A 20339-nucleotide genomic window follows, 5' to 3' on the forward strand; every position below is an offset into this window, starting at 1 on the left:
TGCAGCCATTGTTGGTTGTCCCTCCTTTACGCTGAAGCCCATGTTGAAAGAAAGTGACCGGACGATGATGAGATGTGACCGGACCAAAGCAGCGTAAGAATAGGTAAGTAAAGACATCTTTTCTTAAGCAGAGTAGAGAGAATAGTCATGGGGGATGGGAATAGATTTAGGCTTAATGAGGGTATGACTGGAATGCCGATTTAACCTTAATTTCTATAGCTTGTCTTGCACACAGATAGGTATTTCTGTATGACCAACGTGATCTCTTGGTTCCTCAAGCTGTAGATTATGGGGTTCAGTAATGGGGTAACCCCAGTGTACATCAGTGAAACCACCTTTTTCATGGCCAAAGATTGCTGTCTTGAGGCCATACATGGCAAACAGTGCGCCATAATAGATACATACAACAGCAAGGTACTAAATTAGATATTTCACTAAAAAGTAGACAGAGTTTTTGCCAGCATCCCTAATACAAAATTGCATATTGGGGGTCCCCCATAGGGAGGTTGGGACTTTAAAGGCAACAAAAAATCATAAAGGAAACAGTGAATTTAAAACTGATATATTTTATTTATTTAGTCAATGATTAAAAAGTCAGTGCATAAGATTGTTGCAGCTGACTCATTACTGACAACAATGACAAGGGGATGTCAAAATACAAAATAACAACACTTATGGTCTCCTAAAAGAATACAAATGTCAATGTACAAATACAGTTTGATCTCTCCTTGAAAAAGAGAAAAGAAGAGAAGAAAGCCCGACGCGTTTCAGGAATTGATCCTTTCTTCAGGGGCTTGTTGTATGTAGAAACAGGTGCACATCTAATACAAAACCTGGACGTGTTTGCTGATGAATGTTTGCTGGACGAAATTGAACAAAGATCTGGTCCACAAAGAGAAGTTTTTTTTAAATAGTCCACTGTGGTGGGGCAAAATGAGGTAGTACTTGGTTGATGAAAATTATATATGTACCACGATGTGCGATATAACATTAGATAGTGCCCCACGATAAGGGTTTCAAAAGATACATATGGTGTGCCAATAGTTAGAGTCAGAAAAAATATCGATTTTGAAACATCTTCATCACATCAGCAAACAGTCTCAACGGCAAGGTGGGAGCTACATGTGGAGAAGGTTTTCTGTCTTATGTGACTGAAGTATTCATCAAGATGGTCTAAGAAATACAGACATACGTGAAGGTGATGAACCCAAATGATAGAAATGTCGCTAGACTGGATAGGGCAAACACCCTACAGATACATCTGAGCAAGATAATTCCAAGAGAGGGACAAAATCACAGAAAAAATAATCAATCACATTGGGACCACAGAACCACAAGGTTTACATGATCAATACTGGGATGTGTGTTACAGCAAATCCCAATAACCAGGAACATAAAACCAGATATAAACAAAGTTTAAGGTCCATAATTGTGGTGTAGTACAAGGGATTACATATGGCCAGGTAGCGGTCATAGGACATTAAAGTGAACAGAAGACACCCCATGCATGCTGAACCTCCGTACACCTAGAAATACTTCACAATATAGCTTCTAAGGGACACAGTGCTAACCCCTAATATTGTTACATGGAGTATGCTAGGGGCCAGTGGCGGCCGGTGCTCAATATTTTGGGAGGAGGGGAGGCAAACTAATGCTACTCCCCCACGGGAGGTGGACAGCAGTGCTCTGCGCCCGAGCCCACCCCTTTTTGAAGCCAATTAGAGCCATTGGCTCTAATCGTGTGCTTAAAAAAAAAAACCCTTATAAATCCATGTGTCCCGCGCCCTGCATGTAGATTAGTGCCCCTGCGCCCCTTATAGACGGCCCGCCACTGCCAGGTAGAATCAAAATAAAATATTTTTTTTATTATAATCTTGATGGTTTCCAAACCCAAGAATTTTTATTTCTAAAATCTGTGTCCTGTTCATTGCATGTGCTGTAGGTGAGTAAAAAAAATTAGTAGAGGGGAAGGGGAAGTGAAAGGAGAAGGGGAAAGAGAAGGAGAAGGAAAAGGAGGCGGAGAAGGGGGAAAGAATAAGGAGGGAAGGAGAAAGGAGAAGGAAAAGGAGAGAAGGAAAGAAAGAAGGAGAAGGGGGGGGGGGAGAAGGAGAGAAGAAAATAAAGGAGAAAAGAGATGGAGGGAAAGAGAAGGGGGAAGGAAAAGGGTGAAAGGTGAAGGGGAAAGAGAAGGAGAAGAAGAAGGAGGCGAAGGAGAAGGTGAAGAGGAAGAAGAAGAATGGGAAGGGGAGGGGGAAGAAGGAGAAGGAGAGAGCAAGAGAAGAAGAATAAGCAGAGAACAATAAAAAAAGGAGAAGAAGAAGGAAAGAAGGAGAAGGGGGAAAGAGAAGGAGAAAGAAGGAAGGGGGCAGAAGAGGCGGAGGAAAAGGGGAGAAGAATGATAAAGAGAAGGAGAAAAAGAGCAGGGGGAAAGAAAGAAGGGGGGAAGGAGAAGGTGAAGAGAGAAGACAAGGAGGAGAAGGGGAAAAGGATAAGGAGGGAGGGAGAAGGGGAAAGTAGAAGGAAAATAGGAGGAGAAGGAAAAAAGAAGGATAAAGAGTGAAGGAGAAGGGGGAGGGAGAAGGAGAGACGAAAAGGAGAGAAGGAGAGGAGGAGAAGGAGGGGAGGGAGATGGAGGGAAGGAGAAGGGGGAAGGAAAAGGGAGAAAGGAGAAGGAGAGAAAAGAGGAGAGGAGAGAAGGAGAGAAGGAGAAGGAGAGAAGGAGAAGGTGAAGGAGAAGAAGTAGAAGAAAGAGAGAAGGAGGATGAAAAGGAGAGAAGGATAATGATGAGAGGGAGAAGAGAGTTCACTGCACTGTGGTAATATACATATGAATATATACACATATATATATACAGTATCTAGCAAAAGTGAGTACACCCCTCACATTTTTGTAAATATTTTATTAAAACTTTTCATGTGACAACACTGAAGAAATGACACTTTGCTACAATGTAAAGTAGTGAGTGTACAGCTTGTATAACAGTGTAAATTTGCTGTCCTCTCAAAATAACTCAACAAACAGCCATTAATATGTAAACCGCTGGCAACATAAGTGAGTACACCCCTAAGTGAAAATGTTCAAATTGAGCCCAAAGTGACAATATTTTGTGTGGCCACCATTATTTTCCAAGATTGCCTTAACACTCTTGGGCATGGAGTTCACCAGAGCTTCACATTGTGGAGTTGGTGGATGTTAGAGACCTTGCGCTCCTCCACCTTCCGTTTGAGGATGCTCCACAGATGCTCAAAAGGGTTTAGGGCTGGAGACATGCTTGGCCAGTCCATCACCTTTATCCTCAGCTTCTTTAGCAAGCCAGTGGTCATCTTGGAGGTGTGTTTGGGGGTCTTATGTTGGAATACTGCCCTGCGGCCCAATCTCCGAAGGGAGGGATCATGCTCTGCTTCAGTATGTCACAGTACATGTTGTCATTCATGGTTCTCTCAAAGCACTGTAGCTTCCCAGTCCCGGAAGCACTCATGCAGCACCAGACCATGACACTCCCACCACCATGCTTGACTGTAGGCAAGACACACTTGTCTTTGTACTCCTCACCTGGTTGCCGACACACACGCTTGACACCATCTGAACCAAATAAGTTTATCTTGATCTCATCAGACCACAGGACATGGTTCCAGTAATCCATGTCCTTAGTCTGCTTGTCTTCAGCAAACTGCTTGCGTGCTTTCTTGTGCATCATCTTTAGAAGAGGCTTCCTTCTGGGATGACAGCCATGCAGACCAATTTGATGCAGTGTGCGGTGTATGGTCTGAGCACTGAGAGGCTGACTCCCCCACCCCTTCAACCTCTGCAGAGCTACTAGCAGCACTCATACTTCTATTTCCCAAAGACAACCTCTGGATATGACACTGAGCATGTGTACTCAACTTCTTTGGTCGATCATGGCGAGAACTGTTCTGACTGTATCCTGCCCTGTTAAACCGCTGTATGGTCGTGGCCAGCATGCTGCAACTCAGTTTCAGGGTCTTGGCAATCTTCTTATAGCCTAGGCCATCTTTATGTAGAGCAACAATTCTTTTTTTCAGATCCTCAGAGAGTTCTTTGACATGAGGTGCCATCTTGAACTTCCAGTCACCAGTATGAGAGAGTGAGAGCGATAACAGCAAATTTAACACACCTGCTCCCCATTCACACCTGAGACCTTGTAAGACTAATGAGTCACATGACACCGGGGAGGAAAAATGGCTAATTGGGCCCAATTTGGACTTTTTCACTTAGCGATGTACTCACTTTTGTTGCCAGCAGTTTAGACATTAAGTTTAGTTATTTTGAGGGGACAGCAAATTTACACTGTTATACAAGCTGTACACTCACTACTTTACATTGTAACAAAGTGTCATTTCTTCAGTGTTGTCACATAAAAAGATATAATAAAATATTTACAAAAATGTGAGGGGTGTACTCACTTTTGTCAGATACTGTGTGTATATATATATATATATATATATATATATATATATATATATATATATATATATATATATTTTTTTTTTTTTTTTAACATACTATTGTAGTATACAGTGCATTAAAAAAGTATTCATACTGATATGAAATTTTATAGATAGGCAACTCCTATCCTCATATTGATTAGTGGTTCCAAATTAATAATAACTGCTGCAGTAGGGAACAGACACAAAAGATAAGCTCAGCATCTTTCCAAATAACTTTTCTGCTTTATTATGACGCAATTGAAGGTTTTTATACACATGATTACGTAGGTATCACATGAATATTACAATAGTACTTGTATGGTAACAAGGGGCGTAACATAGTCAGACTATTTCTTTTTTTAACATTAAATATTTTTTTTATTATTATAGATTGCAATGAATTACAATAAATCAGTGCTGTAAGAAAACAAGTATTACAAGATAAAGTCAAAACATACATTAAAACTTCTTATATAAATAAGAGTTAATAAAATAAAGGTATGATTGTATTATATTATGATAGATTATATAATAAATAATGCATTGTGTTAGAATATTTGCATTGAAGAATAAAATAGAATGTACAAAATAGAAATTAGATTACAAGTGTAAGAACATTAGTCAGGTATTATTATAAATACCTAATGTTAGAGAGGGGTAGTGATAACATAATAATATAAAGCATTATAAAACAAAAATGGATTATAAACAGGCAGACTATTTCTAATCAGGACTTGAAAGAATGCAAACATGTAGTGAAAACATTATTAGTGCCGTGTGTACAGTGAGAGCAGTGTGCAATACATATAAAATAGAATACAATTGTATACAGAACTCACACATTTCCTTTACAGTCTCCTCTCTTTTGATCAATATTTTGATCATTAACCAAACCTGCGATTACCTTTAACCTGGAAACTCCACACGCTTAGGTGGAGGTAGTCCTGGCCAAAGAGGCAAAATTCCATTGTGGAGAATATAATAGCTGAGCAGCTTTTTCATTACAAAATGACTTTTCATTGTGAAAAAACGATGATAAGACATATTTACAGAGTACTGGCTATACACTCCTGTGGCCAGAATGGCCTTCTAGCTAAATTGTTGGCATGCTGACTTATCAGCATATGTAAACACAGACAATTCTACATAAAATGGAAGACGTACAAAAGTACAAAAGACAAATATGACTTCAACATTGCTAAACTACTTTTCAAATCACATTTTATATACATATATATGTAGGAAGGCCAGTATGGTGGCCTGAATTTATGGGAGGAGCCCGGGGGGGGTACTTAAGCAGCCCGCTCACCTGTGGTGCTTGTCGGTTTCCTGTGCGCGATATACGTCACCAGGCCGACTATTCGATATACCAGCGTCCGCAAGTTCTTGCCTCGCAAGTTCCCGTATTCGATATTCCGTACTCAAAACTTTCGAAGTCCGCGTTTTTGTTCGTAGTTGTACCACGCGTCTGGCTTGGCTGTCGCAGGTAAGGTCCCGTCGGACTTTTCGTTTTCATATCATGTCACTAAACCGTGATTTCAAATTTTCGTTTTCACTCGCATTTTACAACTGCAATGTGTATCGCTCGTACTTTCGATATGTTACCATTTCGACAGCACCGCGACGCAGATGTCGCTTCATTTCTAGCATGTCGGCATTTAAAAAAGGAAAAAAAAAAAAAAATATATATACATATGCGTCGGTAGACAGCCATAGCGAGTCGCAATTTGCAATTTATCGAATCAAGTCAGTTCGATACCAACCATTTCTCATTTCTGAAACATTTCTAGACTCATTTCTGACATTTCAAATCATTTCTCATTTCAGTCACTTACCGCGCTCCGATTCGAATCCAGTCGCACCAAAAGGTGCGCCGATTCGTTCTGGTGTGCCCCAGTTATTATGGCCTCATTTCTATACATGCTCCAGAGTTACGTTTTATCAGTCATTTGTACCTCTGTCATGGTTATCATTTCATTTCCACGTATCACATTCCGACATGAATTCAGTCGCATGGAAATGCACCGATTCGTCTCGGCGTGCCCCAGGATTGGCCTCATTTCTATACATGCTCCAGAGTTACGTTTTTCAGTCATACGTACCTCTGTCATGGTTATCATTTCATTTCCACGTATCACGTTCCGACATGAATTTAGTCGCATGGAAATGCACCGATTCGTCTCGGCGTGCCCCAGGATTGGCCTCATTTCTATACATGCTCCAGAGTTACGTTATTATCAGTCATTCGTACCTCTGTCATGGTTATCATTTCATTCCACGTATCACGTTCCGACATGAATTCAGTCGCATGGAAATGCACCGATTCGTCTCGGCGTGCCCCAGGATGGGCCACATTTCAGTACATGCTCCGGAGTCCGATTCGCAGTCAGTCGCTACAAACAGCACCACCGATTCGAGCCTCCGTCATGGTAAACGATATGTTACATCCTCACTTACCGCGCTCCGTTTCGAATCCAGTCGCATCTTCGATGCACCGATTCATTACGGCGTGCCCCAGGGCTTGGCCTCATTTCTGATACATGCTCCAGAGTCCGGATCATAGCTAGTCGCAGACATCGGGGGATTGATCCATATCTCTGTCATGCAATTACTACCATTTCACTCCCACAACGCATCACCGTTCCGAAACCAGTCGCATCTGACATGCACCGATTCGTCACGAAATGCTTCGCTGGTTCCGATCGCATTTCATACCTATACCAGAGCTCGGTTGGTTGCCAGTCGCAAACACGGCACAACCAATTCGAGCCTCGGTCAAAGTAATCATTTCTCCCATTTCATTTCATACTGCGCTCCGATTCGAATCCAGATGCATCAAACAGGCACCGATTCGTCCTGGGTGCACCAATGTTTTCAGTTGCCTCATTTCAATACATGCTCCAGAGCCCGGTTCACGGTCGAATAAATCATGACGACCAGGCCGGACCTCTGTCATGGAAGGGCATTCATAATCAAGGCAAACATTTCGAATCATTTCATTGTCACAAGATTGCAAGCACCATACAAATCGTTGCTTCAAGTTAGTTAGCAATCCCTTCACAAATTGTCACCTTTTCATTTTCCTCAGGTCAGTCAAAGTTCAGTAGGTCCACCCTGCACCAGGTTGGACGATATCCCCCCAGGTAAAAAAAAAAAAAAAAAAAAGGGGAATGGGAGAATAAGTCGGGTAAGTATGTCTCAGCGGATCAAAGGAAAAACTTGAAATTCATGTCACCCCCAATAGGTTACAGTCAACCAGGAAATAAAGCTCAAGAGATCCTCACCAGAGCAACCATGTCCCAGGCCGGCAGCGAAGACTTCACGGCCCCTCTGTCACCTTCTCCGGTCTCAGAAAGCGGCAGCGTGCAATCCCTCAGGGGATGGACTATCCCCAAACTGACGGCAGAGCTCAGACGCAGAGGTGTCCCCTTCCCCGCCACAGCGAGGAAAGGCGAGCTCTTCAAACTCCTCTTTCCCCCACCAGCAGCAGGACCCAGTACCCAACAGGCATCCCTCCAGTCGATATCATCGGCCATCTCGCAATTACACACGATGGTGTCATCTCTATCCACCTCAGTTGCAGACGTCCACACCAGGGTTGCACTTCTGGAGGCCCGACCGGCCACGGCTGTCCCCGATCCAACTGCAACTCAAACCTTGACACCTCTTCCTGCAGGTACCTCAGGCTCGAGCCCCATTGTCTACCCCTCCCATCTGGTCCCAACCAGTATCAGGAAGGACATTTTGGACGGCAAGGACGTCAACCTGGCCTCTCTCCTTATTTCCGTACATGATTTGGCAGAAAATAAAACCTACTCCTGGGGCGACATATCGGTGGTCCTTAAAGCCAAAGACCCCAGATTGAACCGCAAGCTATCAGTCCCAGAATTTACCCTGGCCTTTGGCATGCTCAGAGATGTCCTGTGCTCAGCCACCCCTAGCAGGCGTGAAGAGCTGGACTTGTATCTCCATACTGTGGTAGACTTGGGCCACAAGTATGGAGGTTTCGCCTTTTACGATTATCATCGTTCCTTTTCAGCCAAGGCCGCCGCCAGACTCGTACAATTCCAGACTACGACAGATTGGAGTCTCATGGACACAGAGCTCTTCTGCCGCCACTTTGCCGGCTTACGCTCACCTCTGTGTGCGATTTGCCAGTCTTCCACCCACACTGCCACCTGGTGCGCCAATACGGCGATCAGACGGCCCTTCGAGTTTCCCTCTACCTCAGGTACAGTACAGGGTCAGTCGATCCCTGAACCAACGCCTCAGGTGGACAAACTCGGACGCCCAGTCCGAACCGTGGGAGGGGCAGCCATCTGTAACAACTTTAACTATGGGTCCTGCAACTTCAGCCAGTGCCGTCTACTTCACATCTGCACCTTATGTCAAAGAGCACACCCTAGGAATTTGTGTGAAGTCAAGCAACACAAGAGGGCATGACTAAGCCGGATCAACCTCTTATGGTTAGGACTGTATCTCACTTCACATCCCACCCCTTCCCTGGCCACCTACCTTATCCAAGGCTTCACAGCAGGCTTTCACACCGGCCTCATTTCACTACCCCACAGTACTCACGAATGTGCCAATCTTCGTTCGGCAGCCATTGACGAACAAGCCATAGATCAGCTCTTACAGGCAGAGGTAGATCGAGACTACGTGATAGGCCCTTTCACTTGCCCCCCTTTCAGCACATGGAGAGTCAGCCCTATTGGGCTTGTCAAGGGCAAGTTCTCAAATAAATTGCGTTTGGTGTACGACTTGTCTGCGCCTCATTCTTCCCACATACCCAGTCTCAATTCCCTGATCCCCTCCGAAGAGTTTTCCCTAAAATATTCCTCCGTGGACATGGCAATACAAGCGATCATCAAAGCAGGCACAGGTGCCTGGCTCTCCAAAGCCGACATCTCGGATGCTTTCAAGCTCCTGCCCATCCACCCATCCCTTTGGTGCTGGCATGGCATCAAATGGAAGGAAGCATATTATTTTGCTACAAAACTCACCTTCGGTTCGAAGAGTAGCCCGTGGCTCTTCGACACGTTCGCCCAGTCCCTCGTTTGGATACTATTACACAAGGGTCAATGCCATGAAGTCATCCATTATCTGGATGACTTCCTACTGATAGAACCGCCCAGCAAGCCCCCAGGAGATCTCGACAAACTTAGAGTAATTTTTGGAAACCTCAATGTTCCTATCGCCGAGCACAAAGTTGATGGCCCAGTAAACATCATCACCTTTCTCGGGGTCAGCTTGGATACCTGCGCAATGCAAGCCAGTCTCCCCCCCGACAAACTAACACGCATTAGGGCAGTCCTTCACGAGTTTACACACACCAAGGGCTGTACCAAAAAACAGTTGCAGTCTCTCCTGGGTATGCTCAACTTCGCTATGCGAATTATCCCACAAGGCCGCACATTTGTAGCACGCCTGCTCAGATTTCTGTCAGAAACTCAAGACCCTGATCAGATTTTGAATTTAGACTCCGCAGCTATAGCGGACCTATCCATGTGGGAGGAATTCTTGTCCGCCTGGAATGGCATATCTTTATTTATACCTATGGTTTCGGTCCATTCACCCCAGGTGGTGACGGACGCTGCAGCCTCCACAGGTTTCGCGGCAATTTTTGGCCATCATTGGTTTTCAGGACCCTGGCCTCAACAGATACTATTGATACCCGGCTTTACTCAAACATCTGCCCTCTTTGAGCTTTATCCCATAGTGGCAGCCGCACAACTCTGGGGCCACCACTGGACAGGACAAACCGTAGTCTTCACTAGGGATGAGCCGAACACCCCCCGGTTCGGTTCGCACCAGAACCCGCGAACGGACCGAAAGTTCGCACGAACGTTAGAACCCCATTGACGTCTATGGGACTCGAACGTTCGAAATCAAAAGTGCTCATTTTAAAGGCTAATTTGCATGGTATTGTCCTAAAAAGGGTTTGGGGACCCGGGTCCTACCCCAGGGGACATGTATCAATGCAAAAAAAACTTTTAAAAACGGCCGTTTTTTCGGGAGCAGTGATTTTAATGATGCTTAAAGTAAAAAAAAAAAAGTGAAATATTCCTTTAAATATCGTACCTGGGGGGTGTCTATAGTATGCCTGTAAAGTGACGCGTGTTTCCCATGTTTAGAACAGTCCCTGCACCAAATGTCATTTTTAAAGGAAAAAATCTCATTTAAAACTGCTTGCGGGTTTAATGTCATGTCGGGTCATGGCAATATGGATGAAAATCAGTGAGACAAACGGCATGGGTACCCCCCAGTCCATTACCAGTCCCTTTGGGTCTTGTATGGATATTAAGGGGAACCCCGCACCCAAATTAAAATAAGGAAAGGTGTGGGGCCACCAGGCCCTATATACTCTGAACAGCAGTATACAGGCGGTGCAAACAAGACAGGGACTGTAGGTTTGTTGTTAAGTAGAATCTGTTTGTAATTTTGAAAATTTTTAACGTGTTTAGCTCCAGCCAAAAAATCTTTTCTAAGCTTTTTGGAAAACATAGGGAAGGGTTATCACCCCTGTGACATTTGTTTTGCTGTCTTTCCTCCTCTTCAGAAGATTTCACCTCACTTTTTTGTCCCAATGAAAAATGTTTTTTGAAAATTTGGGTTTTTTTGTGGAACAAGGATTGGAAAGCATCAGTGGAAAGGAGAACTTGTTTTCCCATATTAACTCTTACAGGAGAGAATTTCCCTTCCTAGGGGTAGATTTCATCTCACTTCCTGTTGTCTCCTTCCGTTTGCAAGTAGGAGTCGTTTGTAAGTTAGATGTTTGAAAGTAGGGTCCTGCCCTATATACTCAGCAGAAATTTGGGCCTTAGGTGTTGCTGTGGCCACAACACTGTAAGCCCTCACAGGGCCCTGCTGTGAAATATTAGATCAAGAATTGTAATTACATGCCCCTGTTGAACAGGAGCTGAAAAATTAGGCCTTAGGCACTGGTGCTGGTGCCACAACACTGCAACCCCTCACAGACACTCTAGTTGGAACGCAGGAACGAGCCCTGCTGCAAATTATTGCTTCAAAAATTGTAATTACACGCCCCTGTTAGACAGGGGCAGAAAAATTGGGCCTTAGGCACTGGTGCTGGTGCCACAACACTGCAACCCCTCACAGACACTCTAGTTGGAACGCAGGAACGAGCCCTGCTGCAAAGTATTGCATCAAAAATTGTAATTACACGCCCCTGTTAGACAGGGGCAGAAAAATTGGGCCCTAGGCACTGGTGCTGGTGCCACAACACTGCAACCCCTCACAGACACTCTAGTTGGAATGCAGGAACGAGCCCTGCTGCAAAGTATTACATCAAAAATTGTAATTACACGCCCCTGTTAAACAGGGGCTGAAAAATTGTGCCTTAGGCACTGGTGGTGGCGCCCAGAACCAAAAATGTTCTTACAAGCTATCAGCGTGATGATTGAGGAGGAAGAGGATAATTACTCAGGGATAGTCACTCAGCATCAGCATAGGCAGTCTTTGAAGGGATCTGAGATTTCAAAAAAAATTATTCGGTTACATCAGCATCAGGTGCTTGGTAGCTGGTGGTGATCCAAGACTCATTCATTTTTATGAAGGTCAGCCGATCGACCGAGTCGGTGGACAGACGCACCCTGTGATCGGTTACCACGCCTCCAGCAGCACTGAATGTGCGTTCCGAAAGAACGCTGGATACAGGACAGGCCAGTAGCTCAATTGCATACTGTGCAAGCTCTGGCCAGTGATCCATCCTCAAGACCCAGTAACCCAGAGGATTTTCGGTGGGAAAGGTGTCCAAGTCTGATCTTGCCCCTAGGTATTCCTGCACCATGTAAAACAGACGCTGGCGATGGTTGCTGGAACCGATCATACCTTGGGGCTGCGGACCAAAAAATTGTCTGAACGCATCGGTCAGACGGCCACCTTCTCCACCGCTCCTTCTTTGACTGACCGAAGCCTCAGCAACACGTTGTCCAGAAACAGGAGTTTGTAACCTCCCAGTCTCTGGGAACGCGTTGCACAGACCTTTCTGCAAGGCCTCCCGAAGATGTTTCATCCTCTGCTCCCTCTGCGATGGCAAGATAAGGTCCGCAACCTTACCCTTGTAACGTGGATCAAGGAGGGTTGCCAGCCAGTATTGGTCCTTCTCCTTGATACCACGAATACGAGGATCCTTACGCAGGCTTTGCAGGATCAGGGAGGCCATGCAGCGTAGGTTTGCTGAGGCATTCGGTCCGGAGTCCTCTGGGTCACTAAGAACGACATGGTCCGCAGCCACCTCCTCCCAGCCACGTACAAGTCCATGTGTTTCTTGGGACTGATCCCTTAAAGACTGCTGCTGATGCTGAGTGCCAGGCTCCACCTCCATACTGACACAATCTTCCTCCTCCTCCTCTTCCTCCTCGTCCTCTTCCTGTGTGATCGGCGGGCACGCAGGAACACTGTCTGGATAAAGGGGGCCTTGAGAGCTAAGGAAGTCCTCCTCTTCCTGCCTCTGTTCTGCCTCAAGTGCCCTGTCCATTATTCCACGCAGCGTGTGCTCCAACAGGTGGACAAGGGGGACAGTGTCACTGATGCATGCACTGTCACTGCTCACCATCCTCGTGGCCTCCTCGAATGGTGACAGGACAGTGCATGCATCCCTGATCATGGCCCACTGGCGTGGGGAAAAAAAACCAAGCTCCCCTGACCCTGTCCTGGTGCCATAGTCGCACAGGTACTCATTGATGGCCCTCTGCTGCGTGTGCAGCCGCTGCAGCATGGCCAACGTTGAGTTCCACCTGGTGGGCATGTCACAGATTAGGCGGTTCTTGGGCAGGTTAAACTCCTTTTGGAGGTCCGTCAGCCGAGCACTGGCATTATATGACCGGCGGAAATGCACACAGACTTTCCTGGCCTGCCTCAGGACATCCTGTAAGCCCGGGTACCTGCCCAAGAACCGCTGCACCACCAAGTTAAGGACGTGAGCCAAACAGGGCACATGGGTCATTTGTCCCTGTCGGAGGGCAGAGAGGAGGTTGGTGCCATTGTCGCAAACCACCATTCCTGCCTTAAGTTGGCGTGGCGTCAACCACCTCTGAACCTGCCCCTGCAGAGCTGACAGAACCTCTGCCCCAGTGTGGCTCCTGTCCCCCAAGCACACCAGCTCAAGCACCGCATGGCATCTTTTGGCCTGCGTACTTGCGTAGCCCCTTGAACGCCTACGGAGCACCGCTGGTTCCGAGGAAGAGGCCATGGAGGAAGAAGAAGAGGAGGGGGTGGAGGAGAGAGGTGTGTCACAATCAGCATTTTGGAGGCGTGGTGGCGGAACAACCTCCAACACTACTGCACCTTGTCCTGCATCCTTCCCAGCTGCCAGCAGAGTCACCCAATGCGCCGTGAAACTTAGGTAACGTCCCTGTCCATGCCTGCTGGACCATGAGTCAGCGGTAATATGCACCTTACCGCTGACCGCCCTGTCCAGCGAGGCATGGACATTGCCTTCCACATGCCGGTAGAGAGCCGGAATCGCCTTCCGTGAGAAAAAGTGGCGTTTGGGTACCTGCCACTGAGGAACCGCACATTCCACAAACTCACGGAAGGGGGCAGAGTCTACCAACTGAAAAGGCAGCAGTTGAAGTGCTAGCAATTTTGCCAAGCTAGCATTCAACCGCTGGGCATGTGGATGGCTGGGAGCAAACTTCTTTCGGCGGTGCAGCAGCTGGGGCAGGGAAATTTGCCTGGTACAATCTGACGTCGGTGTACCAAAAGCAGATTGCCCACAAGTACTTGGCTGTGACACACCTAATTCTACACCTTCATTCCTCTCACTGCAGGTCTCAGAGAGGACTGAAGGTCTAGTGGGGTTGGAAATCTCAGCTGATGAGGAGCAAGGAGAGATCCTCTTTGTTCTTTGGTGTGGGTCTTTTAGATACGCTTGCCAACGAACTGCATGGCAGGTCAACATATGTCTGGTCAAGCATGTGGTACCCAAGCGGGAGATATTTTGGCCACGCGAGATACGCTTGAGACATATGTTGCAAATAGCAGCGGTGCGATCTGATGCACTCGTCTCAAAAAAGGCCCACACCAAAGAACTTTTTGAATAACGCGCAGAGACTGCAGCGCCCTGCACATGTGGAGCTTTGGGGTGTGATGCAGTCAATGTGCTGCCCTTAGGCTGGCCCCTGGAGGGCATCCTGCCTCGTTGGTGATGTGCTGCCGCCTCCTCCTCCTCCTCCTCCTCCTCCTCCTCTCTCCTATCAGGCACCCACGTTGAGTCAGTGACCTCATCATCCCCTCCCTCCTCATCACTGGAGCAAACCTGGCAGTATGCTGCAGCAGGGGGAGCATGACTGCCAGATTGCTGTCCTTCTTGGGCACCCCCTCTGTCCGCGCTCATGTTACTGCCTTCATCGAGCTCAGTATCGTCATCAGAGCCTTCCAAACGCTGGGCATCCTCCTGGAGCATGTACCCAACACTGTGGTCAAACAGTTCGAGGGAATCCTCATGAGGACATGGTGGAGCTAGGGAAGGAGTCACTGATGACATTGAGCTGAGGGAAGAGGCCGCTGCTTTGCCAGACAAAGCACCCTGGGCATGGGTGAGAGAGGATGAGGAGGATGAGGACGGCTTGGTCATCCACTCGACCAAGTCTTCCGCATGTTGCGGCTCAACATGGCCAGCTGCCGAAAAAAAGGCCAAGCGTGTCCCATGGCCACGTGCTGATGAGGATGCACCGTCTCCACGACCAGCACTAGACACAGAGCCTGCTTGCCCTCTCTTATTGGCTTGTGACTGTCTGCCTCTCCTTCTTGGCCTTCCAGACATACTAATGGCCTGTAGCTGCACTAAGCTGGGATAGAACACCTGTAATTTTCTTCAAGTAGCTTTATATACTGTAACCAGACAAGCCTGCCTGTCAGTAGGAAGATAACAGGAACGGATCTAGCTGAACACTGTGAGCAGGACGCACTGTACTAAATGTAAATAGTCTAGCTGCCTGACCGTGGTACTAATAGGATCAAATAGAACACCTGTAATTTTCTTCAGGTAGCTTTATATACTGTAACCAGACAAGCCTGCCTGTCAGTAGGAAGATAACAGGAACGGATCTAGCTGAACACTGTGAGCAGGACGCACTGCACTAAATGTAAATAGTCTAGAAGATAACAGGAACGGATCTAGCTGAACACTGTGAGCAGGACGCACTGCACTAAATGTAAATAGTCTAGAAGATAACAGGAACGGATCTAGCTGAACACTGTGAGCAGGACGCACTGCACTAAATGTAAACAGTCTAGAAGATAACAGGAACGGATCTAGCTGAACACTGTGAGCAGGACGCACTGCACTAAATGTAAATAGTCTAGAAGATAACAGGAACGGATCTAGCTGAACACTGTGAGCAGGACGCACTGCACTAAATGTAAATAGTCTAGAAGATAACAGGAACGGATCTAGCTGAACACTGTGAGCAGGACGCACTGCACTAAATGTAAATAGCAGGAACGGATCTAGCTGAACACTGTGAGCAGGACGCACTGCACTAAATGTAAATAGTCTAGAAGATAACAGGAACGGATCTAGCTGAACACTGTGAGCAGGACGCACTGCACTAAATGTAAATAGCAGGAACGGCTCTAGCTGAACACTGTGCGCAGGACGCACTGCACTAAATGTAAATAGCAGGAACGGATCTAGCTGAACACTGTGAGCAGGACGCACTGCACTAAATGTAAATAGCAGGAACGGATCTAGCTGAACACTGTGAGCAGGACGCACTGCACTAAATGTAAATAGCAGGAACGGATCTAGCTGAACACTGTGAGCAGGACGCACTGCACTAAATGTAAATAGCAGGAACGGATCTAGCTGAACACTGTGAGCAGGACGCACTGCACTAAATGTAAATTGCAGGAACGGATCTAGCTGAACACTGTGAGCAGGACGCACTGCACTAAATGTAAATAGTCTAGAAGATAACAGGAACGGATCTAGCTGAACACTGTGAGCAAGACGCACTGCACTAAATGTAAATAGCAGGAACGGATCTAGCTGAACACTGTGAGCAGGACGCACTGCACTAAATGTAAATAGCAGGAACGGATCTAGCTGAACACTGTGAGCAGGACGCACTGCACTAAATGTAAATAGTCTAGAAGATAACAGGAACGGATCTAGCTGAACACTGTGAGCAGGACGCACTGCACTAAATGTAAATAGCAGGAACGGATCTAGCTGAACACTGTGAGCAGGACGCACTGCATTAAATGTAAATAGTCTAGATAGAAGATAACAGGAACGGATCTAGCTAAACTGAATACAGTGTATATATATATATGCAACACCTGGGATGCATATATATACACAATACACTGTAAGTGCAGCTAACTGACTGACTGTTCTGCCTAATCTATCTAACTCAAATCAAATGACACTGTCTCTCTCTCTCTCTATCTCTCAGCACACCGGAACACACACTACACAGGGCCGCCGTGTGGGGTGTGTACTAAATCCCCTGAGCCATAATTGGCCAAAGCCACCCTGGCTTTGGCCAATTACAGCTCTCTCTACTGACAGCGCTGTGATTGGCCAAGCATGCGGGTCATAGTGCATGCTTGGCCAATCATCAGCCAGCAATGCACTGCGATGCCGCAGTGAATTATGGGCCGTGACGCGCCACACGAATTTAGCGCGAACGGCCCATAACGTTCGCAATTCGGCGAACGATCGAACAGCCGATGTTCGAGTCGAACATGGGTTCGACTCGAACACGAAGCTCATCCCTAGTCTTCACCACCGACAACCAGGCCACGGCAGACATCATCAACAGAGGCAGGTCCAAGTCCCTAGCAGTCATGTCCTTCCTGCGCAGGTTGGTACAACTGTCTTTACAGCATCAGTTCAATATACACTGTACATTTATTCCCGGCAGATACAACTCAGCAGCTGATGCACTGTCACGTTTCAATTATCCCTCCTTTTTCAAACAGGTTCCCGATGCCGATCCAATGTCGGCCCCTATCCCTGTCTGGTCACAACTGACCCTGGACTAGTTCAACATCTACACGGAGCTACGCAACTCATAAATCATTCCCTCTCCCACAACACACTCAAAGCCTACCAGACAGCTTGGAAGGCCTTTAATAAATTCCTCACGTCCTGCCGTAAAGGACCAACAGATATCAAACAGGTACTGGCCTTCACTGCACACTGCCACACGCAGCTGGCCTTATCCTACAATACCATCCGGCTATACCTAGCCGGCATTCAACATTTCATGGCGCTTGAAGACCCCACGAAATCGTCACTGTTCTCATCTCACGCTATACGAGCCATTCTAAGGGGAATTCAGTCATCAGCACTAAGCGCTTGCCCATTACGGGGCCCATCTTTAGGGACATGTCAACTATTCTGGCTACTTCGCCATTCGGTCTGCTCCCCAGCACGGTCTTACAAGCAGCCATATATTTAGCTTACTATGGGTTCTTGCGGCCTGGCGAATTCACCTCTAACAAACCCACAGACCAAGTACTATGCAGACGACACTTGCTTCGATACCAAGACCACTTCATCCTGCACCTCAAGGTCTCTAAAACCCAGCAAACGGGCTCAGGAGTGAACATTCACCTCTACAAAACCAACAACAGCTGGTGTCCAGTCGCCGTACTCAACCGACTCCTGTCACTCCTGCCTGAGCAACCAGACAGCAGTCCCCTTCTACCATTCCCAGTTAAACCCTTAAACGCCTCTCAGTTTGTGGAACACATAAGGATACTTCTCCGCATTCTTCACCTTAACCCTAGTCAGTATTCCGGACACTCTTTCCGCATCGGAGCAGCCTCCTCGGCGTCCCGCCACGGGGTTCCAGACCACATCATCAAAAGACTAGGCAGGTGGAAATCAGCCTGCTTCGCCCGGTATATTCCCAATCCACAAACAGAGATGGCACAGGCATTCTGCAAATTGGCTCAATAAATAACTGAAAACCAATAAAATTATAACCCTACCTGAATGTTTTTGCCCCCTTATTTTGGCATACCGGCCATTAGACCAAGGCACACTTTCAGGTCCATTTCATATGGTAAGTCCACACTTTCAGGTCTATTTCCGATGTTAAGTCTTATCTTTACTATAAGTGTTATCTATGTACATATCGGACATAGGGCTCCAACCATAAGTAGGAAGGCCAGTATGGTGGCCTGAATTTATGGGAGGAGCCCGGGGGGGTACTTAAGCAGCCCGCTCACCTGTGGTGCTTGTCGGTTTCCTGTGCGCGATACCCACCCTCCCATCCCCATGCCCGGGGGGGTACTTAAGCAGCCCGCTCACCTGTGGTGCTTGTCGGTTTCCTGTGCGCGATACCCACCCTCCCATCCCCATTTCACAGCATTTCTCAAACTATTCATCTCATTCATTTCTCTTACAGAATAATCATTTCTTAAACCAGGGTATGCCCCCTTATTTTGGCATACCGGCCATTAGACCAAGGCACACTTTCAAGGCCATTTCATATGGTAAGTCCACACTTTCAGGTCTATTTCCGATGTTAAGTCTTATCTTTACTATAAGTGTTATCTATGTACATATCGGACATAGGGCTCCAACCATAAATACATACATATATATATATATATATATATATATATATATATATATATATATATATATATATATATATATATATATATCCCTTACAATTAAAGTATTTGAATAAATAGTACCCTAGACTGATTCCATGAGGGACAAATCAAACACAGAGATTTCTTTAATTTAGTCATTTTTGCAGTGTCTGGTGTGGATCCAGGAGACTTTTCCTTCAAGTTTTGCAAAACTGTACATGAAATAGTTGTATAGTATTGTCTCCAAACATTTCCTTCTATATATATATATAAATGTCTATTAACAATCCACAAGTCACCTGGCTTTAGTTATAGATCCTTCCAAACTTTTAGGATCTGGAATTGGGGAGAAAACACATAAATGGGTTTGTCAAAAACCTTAAAAGATCAGCAACGTTCTCTGTGAGTTCCGAATGGAGGACTTCAGCTGCTGAGAAGATAAAATATAAGCAAGTGAGTAACACACTCCCAAACCAAATCCCATAGGGAGAGAGTCCAACAACCCCTTAGGGGGCTTGATAAAATATAAGAAAACATTCAGGCAAAAGTTTTCTAATTTCTTACTCTACTTTTTACGCTACATTGTAGACAGTAGGGGGTGTAAAGATAAAACCTCAAAACTTCTAGTAAGGACTCTCTTATCAAAATGAATTCCCCTGTTACTCTCTGTTGATTCTGCACTCTGTACTTACAAACTACTTCTGATAACACTTTTTACTGTGGCCTTTGCTGTAGCATTTGCTACTGGACATCCAGAAAACATGTCCATACAGACAAAATGCATACTCGCAAGATCCTGACTTGGGCATCTGGATATATCTTTTTGTAATCTCTGGAAGGGATGTTCAGCTTTTGGTAACACCTTTGGTAACAGGTAAAACAAGAAGTGGTATGTTATAAAAACAACTGTGGAGAACCCTGGCTCTATCCCACGCTCATTTACTAAGGCAGCCATAACTGCTTGCGACCGATGACACGGTCCATGTGTCAAGCTGGTGGGAAAACATAAAAGATCGCATTTTTCCAAAGTCCTGTTTCATAAGAAGTTGCCCCCTGTGGACCACTTGTTCTTCTCGTTCTGGGGTCCTTAACCACTTCAGCCCCGGAAGGATTTACCCCCTTCCTGACCAGAGCACTTTTTACAATTCGGCACTGCGTCGCTTTAACTGCTAATTGCGCGGTCATGCAATGCTCTACCCAAACGAAATTTGCGTCCTTTTCTTCCCACAAATAGAGCTTTCTTTTGATGGTATTTGATCACCTCTGCCGTTTTTATTTTTTGCGCTATAAACGGAAAAAGACTGAAA

General features: G+C 46.1%; 1 pseudogene; it reads right to left on the bottom strand.

Annotated features, from left to right (window-relative positions):
- Positions 1-206: 206 nt before the first annotated feature.
- Positions 207-2725, bottom strand: LOC141134785 (olfactory receptor 11A1-like; annotated as a pseudogene).
- Positions 2726-20339: the final 17614 nt, after the last annotated feature.

Source organism: Aquarana catesbeiana, linkage group LG03, assembly GCF_042186555.1.
Source record: "Aquarana catesbeiana isolate 2022-GZ linkage group LG03, ASM4218655v1, whole genome shotgun sequence".
In the NCBI taxonomy this organism is placed as follows: Eukaryota; Metazoa; Chordata; class Amphibia; order Anura; family Ranidae; genus Aquarana; species Aquarana catesbeiana.